Source organism: Triticum aestivum, chromosome 7D, assembly GCF_018294505.1.
Source record: "Triticum aestivum cultivar Chinese Spring chromosome 7D, IWGSC CS RefSeq v2.1, whole genome shotgun sequence".
NCBI lineage: Eukaryota > Viridiplantae > Streptophyta > Magnoliopsida > Poales > Poaceae > Triticum > Triticum aestivum.
In genome coordinates this window covers 403,215,525-403,223,461 of record NC_057814.1, presented here as the reverse complement: position 1 = coordinate 403,223,461, position 7,937 = coordinate 403,215,525, and positions in this window count along the sequence as shown.

Genomic DNA, 7,937 nt, shown 5'->3' with positions numbered 1-7,937 from the left:
GGCTGGGTCGGCCGGCTGGGCCGAGGCCCAGCAAAAAAAAAGGGGGGGGGTCTTCTGTTTAATTTAGTTTTACTTTTATTTTCTCTTTTATTTACTTTATTTCTTTTCTGTTACTTTTAGTTGTTGTTTATTCTAGTGTTGACAATATACCAAAGTGGCACCTAAATTGATGTCACGAATTATGCCACTGCCACATTAATTTTGCTACCCAAAGTAAAATAGTTTCGTAATTAATTATTATTTAAAAGTATGTAAATAATAGTTTTCGCTACTGTTTTATTCGTCTTAGAGTATTTAAGCATTCTATAAAAGTGTGGCTTCTCCACCATAATTACCTATGCAATATTTGATTCACTCCGAACATTTTAGTTTTAATATTTGGAAAAAAATTGTTTGCTTGATTTTGAATTTGAATTTGAATCGGTTTCGAACTAACGCGAGATTAGCAATAGTACTCGAAGCGACGTGGCATCATTAGCAGAGAATTACTGTAGCTTAATTATCCGGGCGTCATAATTCTCCTCCACTACAAGAAATCTCGTCCCGAGATTTAAGAGGTGGAAAACGGGGGAAAAGTCTGGTTACGATTTCTAACGAATCTTCTCGGCCTTGGTTGCTCTTTCGAAGAGGTTGATCCCTTTTGTTGGTGTCTTCAATTCTCTGCTTCATGTCATCATGATGAAGTCGTGATCCTTTCTTCGGAGTTTTCATTGTACATATGACGGACAAGGGGTAACTGCGGAAAAACGGACCTCCGAAAGGTTAACTGTCTGGTTGATAACATCGGGGGAAGGTGGAAAGTAACTCTCGAATTGAAACTTAAGAAAATATCAATAGTAAATAAAGGAGGTATTGTGGGAAGTTTCGAGCGGGCAGGCAATCGCCCGATGCCTGAAGCAAAATGTGACAGGGGTTCAGAGCAAATGGGAAAGTATTGCGTCTGGTACCAGAATAGATCACTAGGCAGGTGGCCTGTGAATCACATAAGAAGTCAAGCTCGAGGAATAACTTCGACAACAGGGTGTATAGGAGAGTCAGGTTTCGATCCTGTGGAACTGTGGGTTATGGGCCCACCGTGTGGATTAAAATTAGGAAGGGCGACGACGTCTTGCTTGATCACGATAGCAAGGCATGTCAGAGGATAGTCTGTCGGTTATGTCGGCAACAACATCGGTACCAAGGGCGAGGGACAAAGAGAACCATTTTCCTGCTCGTTGATCGAGGCGGACCAATAGGCAAAGTTCTCATCCATCGGCGGTTACCGGAATGTCATCAACAAAAGCAACAGGGTCTTACTGACAGAGTTGTACACCGAGGTGTTTACATAAGTGGGAGAATATTACTGCTTAGACCATATAGATCACCAGAAAGGTTAACCCAAACAATGGAAAGGAAAATATGATTATCAGATTAAACAGAAGAATGGAAAGGAAAATGTGTTTAAACACATATTTCAAGGGTATATCCTTCCCAAGGACAAGCAGAGCATGATATCCATGACATGATATAATGTAGAAAACTCTTTAGGTACGGGAGAGAAAATTTCATGACATTACCCATACAACGGTGTTTGGATAATTGAGCAGGAAACATTTAGCATTGGGCTTCAAATGTTCCTGTTGAAAATTGGAGTACCATAGACATGTTTCGAGATAGCCTTGACATGGTCAACAGGTGAAGATCAGACTTTGGAAACAAAAAGGATCCATCAGGAACAACTTATAGAATAAGTCTTACAATTTCCTCACGGAAGAATGACTAACCTTGCCAAAAAGAAAACTATAACAATAGGTCCTCCGGCCAGGTGTGTTAGGAATGACATCACCTTACCGGGTCATAAATAGGCCAATGTTATAACTCTTGGAAATATGTTCCAACCATCATATCTGACCGAGATTCAGATCTGATTGGTGTCAGGATAACTCAGACTCAGGATGCCTGAGAAGAAAAGGTGCAACACAAATTGTCGAAACGACATCGAAGATTCTTGGGAGATGAACTATGGAAGCGAGTCCCGAACAAGGGTTCATCATTAAATCAAGGAGAGGTGAGGAGGTGACTGATTGACGCAGCGACAATCCATTGAGATTTCCAAAAGATGGATTTCCACAACTATGTGAACAAGGAAATAACATTAGCTAGATCGAATGACTTAATGATGTATGCTCGAGGAAAACATACACAGTTAAACATTGGTTGAAATGTGCACCTGAAATATGGGCTAGGTAGCATGATCAATGTTCGAATGATGATTGATTAAGCCATAGACGTAGAATGCAACTATGGACCAATAACTTCAAAGCAATAGGGTTGCTGGAAGTTTAGAAGTTACACATCACAGACCATTTGTCGGTATTTCGTTTAGAAACAACACGGGGACCAAGGAATGAACGGATATGGCAAAAGGTATCACCTGCATCAAGAATTCTTAAGAGGTGGTGAAATTCTCACGACATTCTTGACATAAAAGATGGTAATACTCCAAGGTAAAGAAGAACAAATGTTGGATAGCAAGGATCTCAAGGTATAACACAAAACACGAACAAGTTTGTGTTGAACGGAAGGCAATCGAGTGGTCGATGATAACACAAATCATCGAGGGGCAAGGATGGTATTTCTCATCCTGAATTTCGACACACAACTTGGAAGAAGTCAAACTGTTGACAATGATCACGACAAATCTGTCGAGAGGTTTTCAAGAAGATGTAACTGATTGACAATGACATCAAGTCAAAGGAATGATGAAAGCGAAAGGTTATTGGAACCACGAGTATGACACAAACTCGAAATCAAGCTTGCTGTTCAAGACGAAATGATATGACGAGGAAAATCGACGTAAGCTTAGCTCATCGTCGAAAGGGGTGCCCCGGGAATGAGGACCAGGTAGCATAGTTAAAATCATGACGACAACGACATAGCCAAACAGGCTAGGAATGACGTGATCGGGTACAAACTCATACGTAAGGAAGATTAGTAAGTGTTGTTGACCCGTAGTGCGGACTCGGTTCAGTTATCGGTGTCTTTGAGTGTTTAATAACTCAGAGCCCGTGAAAATTTTGGAATCGGTGAGAATGTAGTACTAGACGAAGAACTCATAAGAATTTATGCAGTTCTGTGACAATCTCGAGATACCAGGGGGTAATACTCGACGACAAACCAAAGTAGAGGTTGGACTGGGGTATTGCTCTTACAGAAGAAAAGTGCTTAAACTTGTACGAGAAATGGTATTTAAAGGAGAACATGGTCGGAACCACGATTGCAAAGGATCAATTCACCGATACTAGATGATATTATACCAGGGAAATAGCTATTATTATAAGAAGCTTCCATGATAGGATCTACATCCTGTCCATGGGCATGAACACAAAGGTTCAAGGTCGACTCCCACTTCTTCAATGTATAACCTTCCATTCACTTCCCGCGTTCGATGAAGTTGTAGTGTTGAAATTTTATATGGCAAAATACCAGAAGAGTATGACTCGTGAAAACTTTCGAGTTCACACATATTAAGGAAGGCATAGGTTCAAGCCATCAGGGCTTCTTAGAACATATACCACGAACTTCAGAAGTAAATAACACAAGCTCAAAAGTAGAGCATGGTTGACAAAGCAGAAGATACAATTTACCAAAGGCATTATATACCCGTGGAAAGGCTCACAAGGTTATTCAATATGAAGGACACTGTCGGATAAAATCCAACAAAGGAACCGATGGTCCACAAGGGATCTGATGTGAGCATCGGTACTCAACCAGAGGAAGAAGAATGCAAGGAGATCTGATTATAGAAACAACTGACTAACTCAAAGTTCAAATGCAAAAGAATTATGATTTCCAAATCAGGGGGTCAAAAGCTACGCTCTGATCAAGGATGGATAAGTTGAGTAGGCTTAGGGGTACAATCGACAGTAATTTGATTAGTCGAGAACCAGCTCCTGTTCAAATGACATCTGAGCCGAAAGGATGAATTCTAGGATTCGACTGAGGAATGCGAGCATCGCAACAAATTGAATCAACGGACTCAAAATGATAATGACAAGAGATGCCAATAAGATTACGAGACTTAAGATTAATCATAATGCAAGTAAGCAAGAATTTCAAGAGCAAAAAGGCTCCTGAGGATTTTCGAAAGATCGAATGGTATTTTGAACACTTTTGTGAAATACTTGAATCAACTGGGGATGAGCAGATACTCGGTAAGTGCGAGAATTATCCGTAGGGGTATTCAGGTGACAAAGAACAGCAAGGAAGTAAGCTCAAAGGATTCTCAGAATAACAGAGAGAATTTTGGGGTATCTTGTAATAACAAGATCAACTGGGAAACATTGTATGAATGGCGAGTATACGTGGTTATCCATAGGAGTTTATCGATGAAAGGGAATTGCAAAAGCGATGAACACAAGTTCTCGGGTTATCAGCGGAGAGTATCTTCAGGGTCTTCACGTGCAGCAGACGATCATCAGTAATAAGGGGCTCTCCGGGTGAAAGTGATCACGAGATCCTAATGTTAGATTTAGCAAAATTCATTTAACCCGAATAGAAGAGAGATCAGAGTCCCAGAGTAAAGGCCGAGGAGTAAAAGATCCTAGTACCACCCAATGGCGACGTGGGCCCGTAAGACACACAGCCATGTTAGTAAAAGTTTTGTAATGTCTAGACTCGACTTCGGCCAAGGAGTTGGAAAGGGGGATTCCTAGAGGCAGTTGGCTCTGATACCAACTTGTGATGCCCCCGATTTGACCATACACTAATCATGCACGCAAATGTGTACGATCAAGATCAGGGATTCACGGGAAGATATCACAACACAACTCTACAACATAAATAAGTCATACAAGCATCATAATACAAGTCAGGGGCCTCGAGGGCTCGAATACAATTGCTCGATCATAGACAAGTCAGCGGAAGCAACAATATCTGAGTACAGACATAAGTTAAACAAGTTTGCCTTAAGAAGGCTAGCACAAAAGTAGCAACGATCGAAAAGGCAAGGCCTCCTGCCTGGGACCTCCTAACTACTCCTCGAAGCCGAACTCCATGTAGAATCATCCTCGGGATCTCTAGCTCCTAGACTCCAGCATCTGGTTGCGACAATCAGGTATAGAAAGGGGAAAAGAGGGAGAAAAGCAACCGTGAGTACTCATCCAAAGTACTCGCAAGCAAGGAGCTACACTACATATGCATGGGTATATGTGTAAAGGGCCATATCAGTGGACTGAACTGCAGAATGCCAGAATAAGGGGGGATAGCTAGTCCTGTCGAAGACTACGCTTCTGGCCACCTCCATCTTGCAGCATGTAGAAGAGAGTAGATGGTAAGTTCACCAAGTAGCATCGCATAGCATAATCCTACCCGGCGATCCCCTCCTCGTCGCCCTGTTAGAGAGCGATCACCGGGTTGTATCTGGCACTTGGAAGGGTGTGTTTTATTAAGTATCCAGTTCTAGTTGTCATAAGGTCAAGGTACAACTCCCGGTCGTCCTTTTACCGAGGGACACGGCTATTCGAATAGATAAACTTCCCTGCAGGGGTGCACCACATAACCCAACACGCTCGATCCCATTTGGCCGGACACACTTTTCTGGGTCATGCCCGGCCGCGGAAGATCAACACGTCGCAGCCCCACCTAGGCTCAACAGAGAGGTCAACACGCCGGTCTAAATCCTATGCGCGCAGGGGTCTGGGCCCATCGCCCATTGCACACCTGCACGTTGCGTGCGCGGCCGGAAGCAGACCTAGCCTAGTAGGCGTTCCAGTCCAATCCGGCGCGCGCCGCTCCGTCGCTGATGTCAAGAAGTGCTTCGGCTGATACCACGACGTCGGGATACCCATAACTACTCCCGCATAGATGGTTAGTGCGTATAGACCAAATGGCCAGACTCAGATCAAATACTCAGAACTCGTTAAGCGTGTTATTTATCCGCGAACGCCGACCAGGGCCAGGCCCACCTCTCTCCTAGGTGGTCTCAACCTGCCCTGTCACTCCGCCATAAAGTAACAGTCGGGGGCCGTCAGGAACCCAGGCCCACCTCTACCGGGGTGGAGCCACCTGTCCTTTCAGCCCCCTCATCAGAATCACTTGCGGGTACTCCTCGAGCCGACCCGACTTTAGTCACCACATGTGTCATGTATATAATGTATATAGGATATACCCGTGATCACCTCCCGAAGTGATCACGGCCCAGTAGTATAGCATGGCAGACGGACAAGAGTGTAGGGCCACTAATGGGTCACTAGCATCCTATACTAAGCAGTAGGATAGCAGGTAAGGGTAACAACTGTAGCAACAATGACAGGCTATGCATCAGGATAGGATAACGGAAAGCAGTAACATGCTACACTACTCTAATGCAAGCAGTATAGAGAAGAATAGGCGATATCTGGTGATCAAGGGGGGGGCTTGCCTGGAAGCTCTGTTGTACAGGAAGAAGGGTCGTCGGTGACGTAGTCGTACTCAGCGGCATCAGCGCCGGTCTCGGGGTCTACCGGAGAAGAAGAGGGGGAAGAAACAGTAAATACGGAGCAAACAAAGCATCACAAAACATAACATGGCAATACGCGGTGCTAGGTATGCTCTAACGCGGTGGAAGGTGATACCGGCGAAGGGGGAAACATCCGGGAAAATATCCCCGGTGTTTCGCGTTTTCGGACAGATGAATCGGAGGGGAAAAGTTGCGAGTTTTCTATGCTAGGGATGTGTGGCGGACGAACGGGCTGCGTATCCGGATTCGTCTCGTCGTTCTGAGCAACTTTCATGTACAAAGTATTTTCATCCGAACTACGGATTATTTAATATTAATTTTCAAAGTTTTAAATGATTTTCTAATTTCTGGATTTAATTTAATTCAAAATTATATTAGTATTTAAATGCTATAGGTGCACAAGAAGTGTACCCAGAAGTGTGCACCTGAGGCCGACAGGTGGGGACAGTTGACTAAGTCAACTACCTAGTCAGCACCTAGTCAGCAGAGGCTGACAGGTGGACCCGAGGGTGCTGACGTAGCGGTCAGTAGGTCAACATTGACCAGTCAACTAGCAGGTGGGGACCACCTGACAGTGACACATGTATTTAGCAGGTATATATTTTAAAATTTCCCTAATTAGCTGGCAGGGCCCACATGTCATACACCAGTTTATTCATAGGTTTATTTTTAAACAGGGTTAGTTTAGTTGGTGGGCCCCTGGCGTCAGTGAGTGATTAGGGGGGAATTACTCGCTAATGATAGCCACGTCACCGGATTAGCGTCCGCGACGAGCTACAGAGCGGCGGCGGTGCTGGACCTCGCCGGAAACGGCGCACAGGGGGCCGTTCGTCGCGTGGGTGGGCTCCCTGGGATGGCCGCAGTGCGGCGCGTCCGGCTGTGGCGGTGGCGTTTTCTGCGGCGACGGGGCTTGGGTGGCGGCGGCGATGGTGGTGCGGGCATGGGGCGCGCAAGGGGAGGGGCGAGCGGCAGGCTGCGGCCGCTGGCTTGGCCGCGGCCGGAGGCAGAGCAGAGCGAGGGAAAGTAGGAGCAGGCCGGAGCGAGCGGGTGCCAGGAGTGAGAGGCGACGGCGCGGGGCGAGGCCACGGGGGGCACGGGCCTCGGCGACCAGAGCGGGGGGAGGCGCGCGTGGCGCCTGGTGCGGTGGTGCTCGTCCGCGCGGCGAGGGGCACGACGGGCGGCGCGGTGAACGCAGGGGAAAGAGGAGGAGGGAAATGGGGGGAGGCTCACAGCGTTGCCGAGAAGGGGGTCGGCGTGGCTTGAGGACGCGAGTCGGGGAAGGAGACGAGGAGGCGACGCGAGGTCCGGCGACGGTGAGGTCTTCGGGCGGCAGTGGTGGCGTACGACGGCCCGAGGAGGAAGCCCAGCACGGGGCGGCGTCGTGGGGGCGTTTTGGCTCGTACGTGTGGTCGGGGGCGAGGAAGTGGTCGACGACGAGGCGTGCGACGAGCTCCTATGC